This window comes from Mustela putorius, unplaced genomic scaffold, assembly GCF_011764305.1.
Source record: "Mustela putorius furo isolate JIRA1106 unplaced genomic scaffold, ASM1176430v1.1 tig00000135_pilon_pilon_pilon, whole genome shotgun sequence".
In the NCBI taxonomy this organism is placed as follows: domain Eukaryota; kingdom Metazoa; phylum Chordata; class Mammalia; order Carnivora; family Mustelidae; genus Mustela; species Mustela putorius.
The window spans coordinates 1,578,119-1,593,970 of NW_025421292.1; positions in this window are offsets into that span (position 1 = coordinate 1,578,119).

Genomic DNA, 15,852 nt, shown 5'->3' on the forward strand with positions numbered 1-15,852 from the left:
CACCCAAAATCATAAGATGCCTAGGAATAAATATAACCAAAGAGGCAAAGGAATCTGTACTGAGAAAACTATAGAACACTCATGAAAGAAATTGAAGAAGACACAAAGAAATGGAAAAACATTCCATGCTCATGGGTTGGAAAAACAAATATTGTGAAAATGTCTATGCTACCTAAAGCAGTCTACACATTTAATGCAATCCCTACCAAAATACCATCAACTTTTTTCAAAGAAATGGAACAAATAATCCTAAAATGTGTATGGATCCAGAAAAATCCTCCAAATAGCCAGAAGAATGTTGAAAAAGAAAACCAAAGCTGGCAGCATCACAATTCCAGACTTCAAGCTGTATTACAAAGCTGTAATCATGGGGCACCTGGGTGGCTCAGTGGGTTAAAGCCTCTGCCTTCAGCTCAGGTCATGATCCCAGGGTCCTGGGATGGAGCCCCGCGCGCGCGGGCTCTTTGCTCAGCAGGGAGCCTGCTTCCTCCCCTCTCTCTCTGTCTGCCTCTCTGCCCACTTGTAATCTCTGTCTGTCAAATAAAATAAATAAAATCTTTAAAAAAAAAAAAAAAGCTGTAATCACCAAGACAGTATGGTCCTGCCACAAAAACAGACACATAGATCAATGAAACAGAATAGAGAATTGGGACTTCCTCAAAATAAAAAGCTTTCACACAACAAAGGAAAGAGTCCACAAAACTAAAAGACAACTGACAGAATGGAAGAAGATATTTGCAAATGACACATCAGATAAAGGGCTAGTATCCAAAATCTATAAAGAATTTTTCAAACTCAACACCCAAAGAACAAATAATCCAATCAAGAAATGGGCAGGGGACATGAACAGACATTCGGGCAAAGATGACACCCAAATGGCCAACAGACACTTGAAAAAGTGCTCAATCTCACTCAGCATCAGGAATATACAAATCAAAACCACAGTGAGAATACCACCTCACACCAGTTAGAATGGCTAAAATATACAAATCAGGAAAAAACAGGTGTTGGCAAGGATGCAGAGAAAGGGGAACCCTCCTACACTGTTGGTGGGAATGCAAGCTAGTGCAGCCACTCTGGAAAACAGCATGGAGGCTCCTCAAACAGTTGAAAATAGAGCTACCCTATGACCCAGCAATCGCACTCCTGGGTATTTACCATAAAGATACAAATGTAGTGATCCAAAGGGGCACATGCACCTGAATGTTTACAGCAGCGATGTCCACAATAGCCATACTATGAAAAGAGCCTAGATGTCCATCAACAGATGAATGGATAAAGAAGATGTGAGATATAGATATAGATATAGATATAGATATATAATGGAATATTATGCAGCTATCAAAAACCCAAAATCTTGCCATTTGCAATGATGTGGATAGAACTAAAGGATATTATGTTAAGTGAAATAGTCAATCAGAGAAAGACAATTATCATATGATCTCACCGATATGAGGACTTTGAGAAACAAGACAGAGGATCATAGGGAAAAGGAGGGGAAATGAAACAAGACGAAGCCAGAGAGGGAGACAAACCATAAGAGACTCTTGATCTCAGGAAACAAACTGAGGGTTGCTGGAGGGGAGGGAGATAAGAGGGATGGAGTGGCTGGGTGATGGCCAGTGGGGAGGGTATGTGCTATGGGAGTGCTGTGAATTGTGTAAAACTGATGAATCACAGACCTGTACCCCTGAAACAAATAGTACATTATATGTTAGTAGAAAAAAAACTAGTGCCTGATTGTATGCAGGCACAAATTGTTTTCTGAAACCCTGGTTTCCAAAGTGGAAGTGTGAGCACCGCACTGAATGCACCCAAGATCTTTCAGAGGAAAAGAAAAGGAAATATTAGTGTTTCTATTTATATATATTTGGCAACTTTCAAACTTTCTATTTGTATATGTTATGGTACGTATAACCAAGTCATGTCCCTAGTACATGTGGATAATTTATGATAATTTATTAAAATATAAACATATATATATAAGTACTCGAATTTTTTTACTGAGAAAGCTGTCTTAATCCATTTGGGCTGCTATAATAAAATATGAGAGACTGGGTAGCCTATTAACAGCAGAAATTTATATCCCATTGTTCTGGAGACTGAGGAGTTCAAGATCAAGGTACCAATATGGTTCCATTCCGGTGAGACACCTCTTCCTGGTTCATAGCCAGCACCTTCTCACTGTGCCCTGAAATGGTGGAAGGACAAAGAGAGTTCTGGGACGGTGTCTTTTATAAGAACACTAATCCCCATCAGGAGGGCTGCATCCTCATGACCTAAATATTTCCAAATGCCCCACCTCTTAATACAATCGTATCAGGCAAAAGGATTTCAATATGTGAATTTGGGGAGACACAAACATTTAGACCATAGTAAGTGCTTTATGCTTTTCCTAAAAAAGAAATTGTGTTTTGTTTTGCCTACATAATTGGAGTGTGTGTTCTTCCAGGGAATAATGGTATCTTCTCTTACCTTTTCTAAGGGACCTTGTACATGTAAATGCTAATATTCATTGAACTCCACTGACATACAATTCAGTTCTTCAGACCACCCATCTGGGGACCACTCTTTGAACACACTTTAGAGGCATTTTCATTAAAGCTAAGCTTTCTTTAAAAATGTGAATTAAAAATTAAAACTAAAAGTGAAACAAAGACATTTTCCTTTGTACCAGCAGAAAGAAGACTTAATGAGAAACTTCAGTAGTAAATGTAGATAAGATAGGAGGGCAATTGGAAAGGATTAAATAAAGCTGTGCCAGCAGCCTCAAACCAAAGAATGTCCAGTTGCCTAGTTAATTCATATTTTGCATAATTTTTCATTGATAAGAATAACTCATAATTAACTCAACTGGCTTACCCATGGTTTTTAAACCTTAGTGTACATAGGAATATCTAGGATGTAGCTTAAATACAAATTCTCAGTCTTAGCCTAGGGATTCTGAGCAGGTCAGGGGGTTCTAGAAATGTGCATTTTTCATCAAGTATCCCAGGAGACTCTAAGCTAGTTATCTGAGACATGATTTTAAGGTAAATGTCCTAGACAACCACATTCTACCTTGTCACCAGCCGTGAGAACTTGATTTAACAAAAAAAAAAAAATCTAGTGGGTGCCTGAGTGGGTCAGTCAGTTAAGCACCCAACTCTTGATCTCAGCTCAGATCTTGATCTCACGGTGGTGAATTCGAGCCCCATGTTGAATTAAAGAAAAGAAAGAAAGAAAGAAAAAGCAGATCTAAGAATTCATTTATCAGTCTGTTACTCTCACCATCTCCCTACTGCCAACTGTGATCAGAAGTGTGTAAGAGTCTATGTTCTTCCTTCAGAGGTGCTCACGTTCCTAGCTGTGAGATGGTCCAGTTTCCTCAGAACTGGGTATAGACTGTGATCTTGGTCACCCAAGGCCAATTGCTGCTCCATCGTGTGCCAGCAGTGCATTTTCTGATATTTACTTGATAAACCATTGCTCAGTCCTGAGCTTCCTTTCCTCCTGATCCAATCCATGTAGCCTGGCTGATCCATTAGGTAAACCATCTTCTGGCTTTCCTATCTTCCCAACAGAAATGAACACAAGAAATCCTGGAGCAGAGTGAGACACCTCTTTGTGAAAATAGTGGAGACTCACCTCTCCTAAGGTCTTTAATGAAATATGCCCTAAATCCCTCCCCAAAATGCCCTTCTTCTGTACTTCCTCTTTCAGTGGATTAAATTACTGTCCACTCAACTCTCCAAACCAGAAAATTAAGTCCAGTCAGTTTTAAGGTCCCATCAATTCTTTTGCTTTGAGTCATTTCATTGATCTTATCTCCTTTGTTTCTAATCGTAATGGCATACATGAATACTGACTGAGTAGTGGGTTCAAAGTTGGAGAAATGGACTTCGAATGTTAGTTTTTGTAGATATAATAAAAGCCATGGTAAATTAGAGGAGAAAAGATACGGAGAAAGTAGGACAAAGTCAAAAAAATGTTCATGAAAGCACTTTGGAAAATTCATAGCATTACACAAATGTAACATTTTATTATTAACCATAATTTCATTTTTGTTCTGATTCTGTCCAGAGAAATTTCTTCCTTAAAATAAAAGAATTTTAAGCCTTTGGTCAAAGAACATTATATGGTCTTCCACTTACTACTTGTTTATTTACAATAACACTTCAGCAGCAAAGAAAAAGTTGTTTTACAGGGGAAAAAAAAATAACTTGCAATGCCCACTGTGTAACTCAGCTGTGGTCTTGGGTTCAAATTAACATGTACACTCAAAGGGGAGTAGTGTATACTAGACTAGAACTTGGAACCTGGTTCACTTAGCTTCACAGAAGGATACAGGACATGAAACAGCATTCTTGTTTAATGTCTGATGGCATTAAACCTGTCTTCTCAGGAGTTTTTACAATAATCTAGATATTGCTTCTTGCCCTCTCATCTCATGGGGACATGCTTGGCTGTAACAGACAAGACTGCAGGGGTGGATAGGAGCCATCCCAGAGTATGAAAACCCCACAAATTTCAGAACCCTATCTTAAAAGCCTGTGAATGTGAATTCCAAGCCAACAGGCACTTTCAGTTTCAAGAAACACCATACACAGAATCCAAGGTTTGTGTTTCCTGACAGGTTTTTACATATTTCTTGTCACATAGGCCCACAAACTTTAATGCCTACTCAGCCTTCCTCATGCAGACATTGTTCACTGAACAGGAGTCATGTCTATAACTAAAAATGTTACTTTGTAACACAGTTGACATGCCTTGTTTATCTAAACCCAATATATTCCCAAGAAAGAGTAAGGATAAAATAAACTCAAGTTCATCTTCCTGTGGGAAAAAAAACTGCTCTAATATTGCTGTTAACCCTCAGGCCCCCCAACAGACGGGGTTTGCTCCCACTCAAGAGTTCATTCCAGTGAAGGCGCTTCCTGGTAGCAGCTACTGAGCATTCAGGGGAAAGAAATGGAATGGGTGCCCACAGAGAAAAACCCATCTCTTTAACCTTCAAATACAAAGAACACAATCAATTCAACAAGCATTTGCTGTATATCTTGTACCAAACGGTGCCACATAGGAAGATTCATCTGCCATCCAAGAGAAACTGAGGAGAGGAATGGGAGCAGAGGCCAATGAGAAGATAGGAAACCACGGGACCAACTAGAGATGGCTGCAGCAAATTGCTTTGAGGGCTCTGAATACTGGTGCTAGGGTGGCTTAAAAGAGCTAATTTGAAAGGATTCCTAAGTCCTAGAGATACTTCTAAATCACGGAAAAGGAAGACATAGCCAAGCAGATCTTAAAGGCCACACGGCTAAGACTATCTATCAGAGTGATGCAGCCTCATCACACAGCTTCCCCCTAAACCAGTCAGTATCTTCCTGGAAAGGAACCACTGAGTCTTCTGCAAAGTAAAACACCCCTGAAGGTACACCCAGAAACTGCTCAGTGACGTACACTGAAAGTCCTCAATGGAGTGAGTACACAGTAAGTGCTCAACACAAACATACCTCTCCCCTACTTCATGTCACACACACCCTTAACTCATGAAGCTCCATGTCTCCTTTCTGTCCTGTCACTGGAGCAGAGACAGCTCAGAATTCCCACTCACCACCCCACTTGGCACCAGGAAGAGAGACCCTTGGCACAGGCATGACAGCATACTAGTGCTGGTCACAGAGTAAGACTGATGATCAGAAAGCTTCTGACTGCAAGCCATTGGGCGTCACCTGTCACTCTGTCCTTTGAGAACCAGAAATAAAACTTCTATTTCCTGCTGAGATGGCAAATAAGTAGGTTCGGGCTCTCAACTCCTACCCCATGTTAAGTTTGGTAAGGCTATAGAAGCAAAGGGAAGCAAAGATTTGGGAAACAATAACAATGGCAACAACAAATGGGAAATGTTTAGAACTTGCCAAGAGACAGAACTGCCATCTTGAACCTGTGTGTTAGGGAGGCGGGAGGGCTGCCTCCAGGGATAGAAGCAGCAATGGGAGGACAGACTGCAGGAGACCTTTTTAAATCCTGCACTTATCTCTTCACAATTGCCTTGGAACATCACTGCCTCCCCTTTACAACTTTTAATACAGCAGGAAAAAAAAAAATCAGTCCATCAAATGGAAAGTGAGAGAAAGGAGGAAATAAATACATTAAATACAAAATTTGAAATGAGTTACAAAAATAAGTCTCAACAGTTACCAATTGAAAAATAGAGACACTGACAATGGAGGAAATAAAAAGACCGAACTATGAGTTGCTTATAATAAATACATTTAAAGCTGGAAGATACATAAAGGTTGAAATGAAAAGGAGGAAAAAGATTTACCAGGTGGCAACTACGACCCCCCAAAAGTTGGGCAATTATCTCAATACACAACAGAACAGAATTTAAGGTTTAAAAAAGTGCCTTCATAAGGGACCAACAAAAAGATTTTTATATAATTAAAAAGAAACAACAGAGCAAGAAGGAATGGAAATCCTAAATATATATATAATCAATAATACAACCTCACAATTTATAAAGCAATAACTGAAAGAACAGACAGAAATCTATTTTTTTTAATTGTAGTTGGTGATTTTAACAAACCCATATCAAAAACTGACATACAGAAAAATAAGCAGACTTGAAGAACAATAAAATCGTTTAAGCTTGTTTATTAATCAAGGAATTGGAAAATGAAGAATTCTTCCAGTTTACAAATATGTGATCCAGAATGTGTGATTCTGGATCACAGGACAGGATAATAAAGGGAGTGGTGAGACTATGAGGATCTTTATTGAGAAAACTACTGAAATTTGAGTATGTATTGTAGATGAGATAATAGTATTATATCAAAGTTTAATTTCCTGAGTATTATCACTCTCTTGTATTTATATAAAAGAATGTCCTCACTAAGAGCAAGAAATGTACTGAAATACTTAACAGGAAAGGGGTATGATGTGTGCAACTTACTCTGAAATACTTAGAAAAAAAATTAGAGAGACAGAAACGGAGAAGAAGAAAGCAAACATAGTAAAATGTTAAAAAGTTATTGAATCTAGTCAAAGTGTCAAAGGAATTTTTGTACAATCCAAGTAATTTTTCTGTAAATTTGAAATTATTGCAAAATTAAAAGTTTTAAATTTTCATTAAAAAAACATTTGAGTTAAAAACAAAATTATGAAGAATGTAAAGAATAATTAGAACTGACCAGAAATAAAAACACTACACATCAATATTTGTTAGATATGATTAAAGCAGAACTTAGAGGAAAATTTTTTACTTTTAAATGCACTTTTCAGGAAACAAAAAAAAAATTACATAAATAAAATGAGCTAAGCATTCAACTCAAAAGTTAAGTAAAGGGGAACAGAACAAACCCAAAGGAAGGAGGAAGGAAATAATAAAGATAAAAATAAAGATAATAGAATTGAGAGCTTAAGACAAATTAATGGAAACAAAATCTGGCCTTTGAAAAGACACATCTATATGTTGTTCCAGAAAAGAGAGTGAAGAACAAAAGCTGCCCAACTCATTGTAAAAAAGAATTTTTATTACAAAAATAAATAAGGAAATACAAGAAAGGCAAGTTTTATGTCCACGCTTTATAAAAGTAAACACAACACCCTAAGTAAAATATTAACTAAATAAAAGCAACAGTAAATATGTAACTCTAGGATAACCAAAGAAGGTTTATCACAGGAACGCAAAGATGTTTCTCATCAAAAAAAAAAAATCTCTCAATATAATCCCCCATATTAGGATATTAAGAAGGAAATATATACATAATGAAACAGATCAATGAAGAAAAATTTTTTTATTTCAACATCTATGATTTTATATATATATATATATATATATTAAAAAAAAAAAACTCTTAGGGGCACCTGGGTGGCTCAGTGGGTTAAAGCCTCAGCCTTCAGCTCAGGTCTTGATCCCAGGGTCCTGGGATCAAGCCCCCACATCGGGCTCTCTGCTCAGCAGGGACCCTGTTTCCTCCTCTCTCTCTCTCTGCCTGCCTCTCTGCCTACTTGTGATCTCTGTCTGTCAAATAAATAAATAAAATCTTTTAAAAAAAAAAACCCTCTTAGAAAACTAGGACTAAAAGCTATTATTTAACTTAATTTATTAAGATTATACATAAAAACAGTGAGGACTTCTGGGAAGAATGAGTAGACCCATTTCTCCCTATTCCTCTCACTAAGTACAATTAAAAACCCTGGCCATTATATATAAAACAAACATAATACTCTGAAAGGTTGAGATAAGAAGGCAGACCTCATGGGATAAACTTAAAAGAATTGAAATCATACAGAGTATGTTCTCTGACCACAATAAAATTAAAGTAGAAATCAGTAACAGAAAATCTCCAAACACTTGGAAAATTTGCAATCATTTTAAGATAACCCCTGGGTCAAACAATAAGTCTCATGGGAAATAAAAGATGCATTGCTTTGAATATAAATTAAAATACAATATATCGAAGCCTAAGGAATATACTTAAAGCAGTGCTGAGAGGGGAATTTATAGCATGAAAATCATACATTAAAAAAAAAAAGGAAAAGTCTCAAATCAATAATCTGAAGCTCATAGCTCAAGAACCCAGAAAAAGGTCAAAGCCATAGCAAGCAGGAGAAAGCAAATACTAAAGATAAAAGCACAATTCAATGATATTGAAAACAGAAAAACAATAAGGAAAATCAATGAAAAACATCTTTGAAAAGATCAACAAATTGATGAAACTCTAGCAAGACCTGTGATAAAGAAGACAGGAATCACTGATACCAGTAATGAAACAGGGAATATCAATACAGACCCTGCATACAACAAAAAGATAAGGGAGTGGGACACCTGGGTGGCTCAGTGTGTTAGGCCCCTGCCTTCAGCTCAGCTCATGATCTCAAGGTCCTGGGATCGAGCCCCACATTCTGCCCTCTGCTCAATGGGGAGCCTACTTCCCCTCTCTCTCTGCCTGCTGCTCTGCCTACTTGCGATTTCTCTCTCTGTCAAAGAAATAAATAGAATCTTTAAAAAAAAAAAGGTAAGGGAATATTATAAACAACTATATAAACATAAATTTGAGAATTTAAACAAAATAGACATGTTCCTCAAAAAAGACAAACTAAAAAAAAAGAAAAGAAAAAAGACAAACTATTACAACTCACCCAATATGAAACACGTAATCTGAATAGCTCTATGGAACTATTAAGGTGTTAAATTTGCAATTTGAAATTTAAATTCCCAAAAGGGAAACTCTGGGCCCAGATGGCTTCACTGGAGAATTCTACCAAACATTTAAAGAAGAATTAACACCAATTCTACACAATCTGTTGCAGAAGAGGAGGGAAACACTTCCCAATTCATTTTATTAAACTTATATTACTCTAATATCAAAACCAAATGAAAAAGAAACTACTTGAAGGAGCAGGAGGCTGGCTGAGGACAAAGCAAAGGCTGGCGCCTTGCACACCCCCTTCACCCGCTCCCCTCCATATGTGTAGCATTCCTCAGGCACCCCTGACTGCCATAAAACGATAAATAGTTAACTTGCAGAGATCACAGTCCTGCAAGGTAGGAGTCTCCCTTGGTTTGCAAATGTCCTTGAGATTTACAACAGAGAAGTTACCTTATCAATAGCCCAATTTCCAGGGACACAGAACTCAGTTCCTCAAGCCCTAATGTCACCCTCCCCTCCATGAAAAGTAGAAGGAAAAGTAAATAAAGTTAAATTTCTTCTAAACCTAAATCTCATTAACAAGGATGCTTGACAGCAGGAATGTAACATTTCACCAGGAGACTCCCAATTGTCATTATGTTAGTGCCTCATTAGAGGGAAAGTGGCCTTGGCTTGATAGTAACCAGGCCTTCAATATCCTGATAGTGTTTTTTTTCCACATGCGTGGGCTAACCGGCCAGTTCTGCTTCTGTAAGATTGCTTTGTCTGCTTTCGCGCGCGGGATCCCTGACCCAATCCACTGACGCCAAGTATGCCTGTTCAAACTATCAATCAATCAGCTCAGCCCCACCCGAAACTTGTTTGTACCTGTCTATAAAAATCCTGCACCGACCCAGCTCTGGACCTCTCGGCGTTATCGGCAACGAGCAGCGCAGAGGTCCAGGTTCGAACCTGCAATAAACGACCCTTGCTGATTGGCTTTGACTCACGTCTCTGGTGGTCTTTTAAGGTGGGGGTAATATTCAATTGGCATTTCATACTCACCTATATTTTGCATCAATATAAGCACAAAATCATTAAAAATAGTTAGCAAATATGATTCAGCAATATATTAAAAAAAAAAACAGTAAATACTACAATCATTGAGGTTTTTCCAAGGATGTCAAGCTGGTTCAATATTCAAAAATCAGTCAGTGTTATTATCAGGCTAACAAAGAAAAATGATCAAATCAACACAATTATATCAACCAATGTAAGAAAAGCATTTGATTAAATTTAATACCCATTCATAACAAAAACTCAGAAAAAAAATGGGAATAAAGAGAATATTCCCAAGTTGTTTTAAAAAAAAAGGAGAGAGAAAGAAGAAAAAAGAAAAAGGCCTCAAGCTAACACATCTAATGGTGAAAGACAGAATGCTTTTCCTATAAGACCAGGGACAAGGTAAGACATCCAGTCTCACCACTTTTATTCAACTTAATTCTAGTCAGTAAATAATGCAAGAAAGGAAAAGAAAAGGTAAACACAGTGGAGAGGGAGAGCCAGAAGTAGCAGCTGCTCAACCTAAAATAGATTAGGGACTTAAATGTAAAAGATAATTTTTTTTTAATTAGGGGAAATCTTCAGGATGCAGAGCTAGGAAAAATTTCTTAGCATTGACAACAAAAGCATGATTCATAAAAGGAAATATTAATAAATTGGACCTCATCAAAATTAGAAACATTTGCCCTGTGAGAAACCTGTGAAAAGGATGAAAAGACAAGATACACATGATGGAAGGAAATATTTCCAAACCATGTGTCCAAAAGAGAACCAGTATCTAGAATATACAACAAACTCTGAAAACTCAACAGTAAAAAATAAACACTCTAATTAGAAAATAGAAGAAATTGGGCGCCTGGGTGGCTCAGTGGGTTAAGCCGCTGCCTTCGGCTCAGGTCATGATCTCAGAGTCCTGGGATCGAGTCCCGCATCGGGCTCTCTGCTCAGCAGAGAGCCTGCTTCCCTCTCTCTCTCTCTGCCTGCCTCTCCATCTACTTGTGATTTCTCTCTGTCAAATAAATAAATAAAATCTTAAAAAAAAAAAAAGAAAATAGAAGAAATGAAGAGATGTTTCACTGAGTAGGGTACACAGATGACAAGTAAGTACATGAAATGATGTTCAATAAAAGCCATTAGGGAAATGCACATTACAACAATGAGATAGGGGCACCTTGGTAGCTCAGTCAGTTAAGCGTCTGCCTTTGGCTCAAGTCATGATCCCAGGGTCCTGGGATTGAGTCCCACATCCTGGACTCCTTGCTCAAGCAAGAAGCCTGCTTCTCCCTCTGCCTCTACCTCTCTACCTGCTACTCCCCCAGCTTGTGCTTTCTCTCTCTCTCTCTCTCTGACAAATGAATAAATATATCTTAAAAAAAAAAAAGAACAACAATGAGATATCACCACCCACCTGTTAAAATGGCTAAAATGAAAAACAGTGGCAATACCAAATGCTGGTGGTGATGTGGAAACTGGATTGCTCATACATTGCTGGTACAGCCATTTGGGAAAACAGTTTTGTGGCTTCCTTAAAACTAAACAGGCAACTACTGCACTGTTCAGCAATTATACTTGGGCATTTATCTTAGAGAAACAAAGACTTGTGTCCACACAAAAACCTGTGCATAAACGTTTAGAGCAGATTTATTCCTATTGCCTAAATACTGGAAACAATCCAAATATCCTTCAACTAACTGCTGTATCCATACCATGGAATACAACTACCAATAAGAAACTGTATGTAAGTAACAACCCTGTGTAATCTACAGAAAAATATGCTGAGGGAAAAAGCCAATCCCCAAAAGTTATATACTGTATAAAACATTTTTGAAATGACAAAACACAAAAATAGAGAGCAGAGGAGCAACTGCCAGAGTAGTTAAGGAGGACGTGGGATAATAGGGAAGTGAGCGTGGCCATAAAAGAACAATTTGAGAGATCCTTGTGATGATAGAAATGTTCTATATATTTTTAAAATATTTTTTTTATTTACTTATTTATTTGAGGAGAGAGAACACAAGCAGGGAGAGAGGCAGAGAAAGAGAGAAAGGGAGAAGCAGACCTTCTGCTGGGCAGGGAGCCCAATGTAGGACTCAATCCCAGGACCCCAGGATCATGACCCAAGCCAAACGCAGACGCTTAACCGATTGAGCCACCCAGGGGCCCAGAAATTTCTAATATTTTGACTGTATCAGTATATCCTGGTTGTGATAATGTACCACAGCTTTGCAAGATGTCATCACCAGGAGAAATAGGGTTAAAGGTACTTGGGATCTGTTTATACTATTTTTTTTCACTACTGCACTTGAATAATGTGAATTATCTCAAATAACATGTTTAATTTTTTAAAAACCCTACAGCAAACATTGTAATTAATGGAGAACATTTAGCTGCATTTCCTTAAACAATAATGCTCATTGTCACTGCTACCACCTAACATAGCCCTGGAGGTCCTGGTCAATGCTATGGAAAAGAAAACTAAGAGTTTTCAGGATTTAAAGGGTTACTCTCAGAGTTTGCTGATGATGTCATTATCTACCAGGAGAGAGGGAGGATATCAACAACAAACTACTGAAACCAGCAAGAGAATCCAGTTGTTATGTTTTCACCTACAAAAATTAGTTAACTTCTAATATTTGCAAATTACTTATATTATAAGATGTTAATATCCAGAGTATATAAAGAACTCCTACAACTCAACAGCAATAACAAATAAAACCACACACAAAAATAATTTAAAAACAGGCAAATGATGTGAATAGATATTTCTCTAAAGGTGTTATGCAAATGGATGATGAGCATATAAAAAGATGTTCAACATCACCAATCATTAGAAAAATGCAAAGCACAAAACCACAATGAAATATCACTTCACACCCATTAGGATGGTTACCATCCAAAAAATAATAATAATAAAACAGGTACTTGAAGATATTTGCATACCCATGTTCATAGCAACATTATTCATAATAGCCAAGAGGTAGATGCAACCCAAGTGTCCATTGATGGATGAATGCATAAACAAGATGTAGGATATCCACACAATGGAATACTATTTGGCCTTAAAAAGGGAAGGAAATAAGGCAGTCTCAAAATGACAAATATTGTATGATTGCACTTACGCGAAGTATCTAAGGTAGTCAAATTCACAGAAACAGAAAGTAGTGTGGTGGTGACCAGAGCTGAGGAGAAAGGGAAATGAGGAGGTGTTGTGTAATGGGTACCGAAATTCAGTTTTGCATAAGAACATTTTGACGATTCACTGCAGAGTAATGTGAAGGTACCTAACACTACTGAAATGTACACTTCAAAATGGTTAAGATGGTCAAAGTTGTTATGTTTTCACCCCATTTTCTGAAACATCAGTTACACTTCTCTACACAGAAAGAACTGATAAAATAAAATTACAATAAGATAATCAATCATAATGACAACAAAGTCTGTAAAATGTCAAAGAGTTTACTGAGCATGTATGGGACCATGATGAAAACGTGAATTTTTTTAAAAAGCATAATAAAGAATACACAAGATGATTTGAACAGATGGAAAAACACCCCTGTTTTTTGCAAGGGATGACTTAATATTAAAAAGAAGTCAGTTATCCCCAAATTGCTCAATAAATGCAATATAACCTCAATCAAAGTTCAAGTTTAATTCTGAGGAACTAAAAAATCTTACAGTACAATACATCTGGAAAAAATAAACGTCCACAAAGAGTTACATAAGCCTTGGGCCAGGGCAGGGGAGACCAGAAAGGAGTATTCTCTCAGGTCCCTCAGCAGGAAACAGCAGTCTACTGTTATTACTGAGGTCTTGTCCCTGCCCATGGCCAAAGGAAACCCAAGTTTTGCATCTTTCCGCCCCCTCCAGCACCGCACTGCCTCAACTGGTTTTTTTCCCTCATGTTGTGAACGTGCCAACTCTCCTACATCTGTCCTTCTAGATCCACATTTCTCCACCTTGGGTATGTCATCACGGTTCCCGAACTCCTTGGCTTCCCCTTGCTTTCAGCCAAACTCTGAGAGTGGAGGCAGGCAGAGCTTGAGGTCAGGGTCTTTACTCCTTTGGCTCCTTCGCAAGGTCACCTTAGACTGCCTGTGTCCCTTGACTGTTGCTGGCAAGCTAGTGACACTGTAGGACTAGCTGTAGGCTCTCCTTCTGAATTCTGATAACCCCTCCAGTCCCTTGCCTCTTTCAATCTTGGGGTAGCAACAAGTCAACTGCTGCTACCCCCGGGTTACACGGTGCTATCCCCCACCTACTTCTTTGGGAATACTTCCTTGTAAATAGACTCCCCTTAAACTCTCTTATTTCGAGTGTGCCATCTGTTTTCCTTTGAGGCGCTGGGACTATGAAAGTCATTTCTTTCCTCTTTTCCTTCCTCTGACCAGTCTGGCCAAAGGCTCTTAGAAACCTCATTTGAAATGTGGGAGAGAAAGGGTCAAGAGAGCAGGTGAGTCCCTCCCTCGGGAGCAATCTTTTTGGGTTTGGGGTCTTTACACTCTCTGCAGCCCCTGGGGACTGGCCTGGCAAAAGTAGTTTTCCTAAATAAACATGGAGATTAAATACCATGCTTTTTTCTTGTCTTTTCGCATGACTGTGTACATGAGTAAGGAAACAAAGAGAAGCTGGAACCTAGGGGCATGCTGTCACTCAGGAAAAAAGCACGGAGGATCCACCCTCCCGTGATATATTTGAGTTTCATTCCCACTGTCTTTATTTTTTTTTTTAATCTGAGTATAGTTGACACACAATGTTGCCGTGGTTTCAGGTGTAGGACATAGTGGTTCAACTTCTCTATACTTTCTACTGTGCTCACAAGTAGAGCTGCCCTCTGTCACCACACGTTATTACCATATCATTCACTGTATTCCTCACACTGTGCCTTTTATCCCTGTGACTCATTCATTCTGTAACTGGAAGCCTGTGTCTCCCACTCCCCTTCACCCCTGGCCCCCCTCCCCTCTGGCAACCACAAGTTCATTCTCCTGTATTTATAGGCCTGATGCAGCTTTTTGTTTGTTTATTCGTTTGTTGCAGTATTTTTAAAGTTTTATTTATTTATTTATTTTTTATTTGACAGAGAGAAAGATCACAAGTAGGCAGAGAGGCAGGCAGAGAGAGAGGGGGAAGCTGGATCCCTGCTGAGCAGAGAGCCTGATGTGGGGCTCGATCCCAGGACCCTGAGATCATGACCCGAGCCGAAGGCAGTGACTTAACCCACTGAGCCACCCAGGCGCCCCTGTTGCAGTATCTTTAGATCCCACATATGATTGAGATCATATCAAAAGAGGAACCTCAAACCTGAAATCAACACAGTTCTCTAAAGTATTGGTATCTGCCCCAAGGGCTGAAGGGACTCCCTGCCTTGTGTGTGCCCTTGGGAACGCAGAACCAGCCCTTTCATGGGTAGACAGTTGGACTAGATGACCTTTAAAGTCAATTCCATCTCCAAGTTCAGCTTTTAAAATGAACAAGACATTGAAAGGAGAGAACCAGGGGCTCCTGGGTGGCTCAGTGCGTTAAAGTCTCTGCCTTTGGCTCCAGACATAGTCTCAGGGTCCTGGGATCGAGCCCCACATCGGGCTCTCCGCTCAGCAGGGAGCCTGCTTCCTCCTGCTCTCTCTGCCTGCCTCTCTGCCTACTTGTGATCTCTGTCTGTCAAATAAATAAA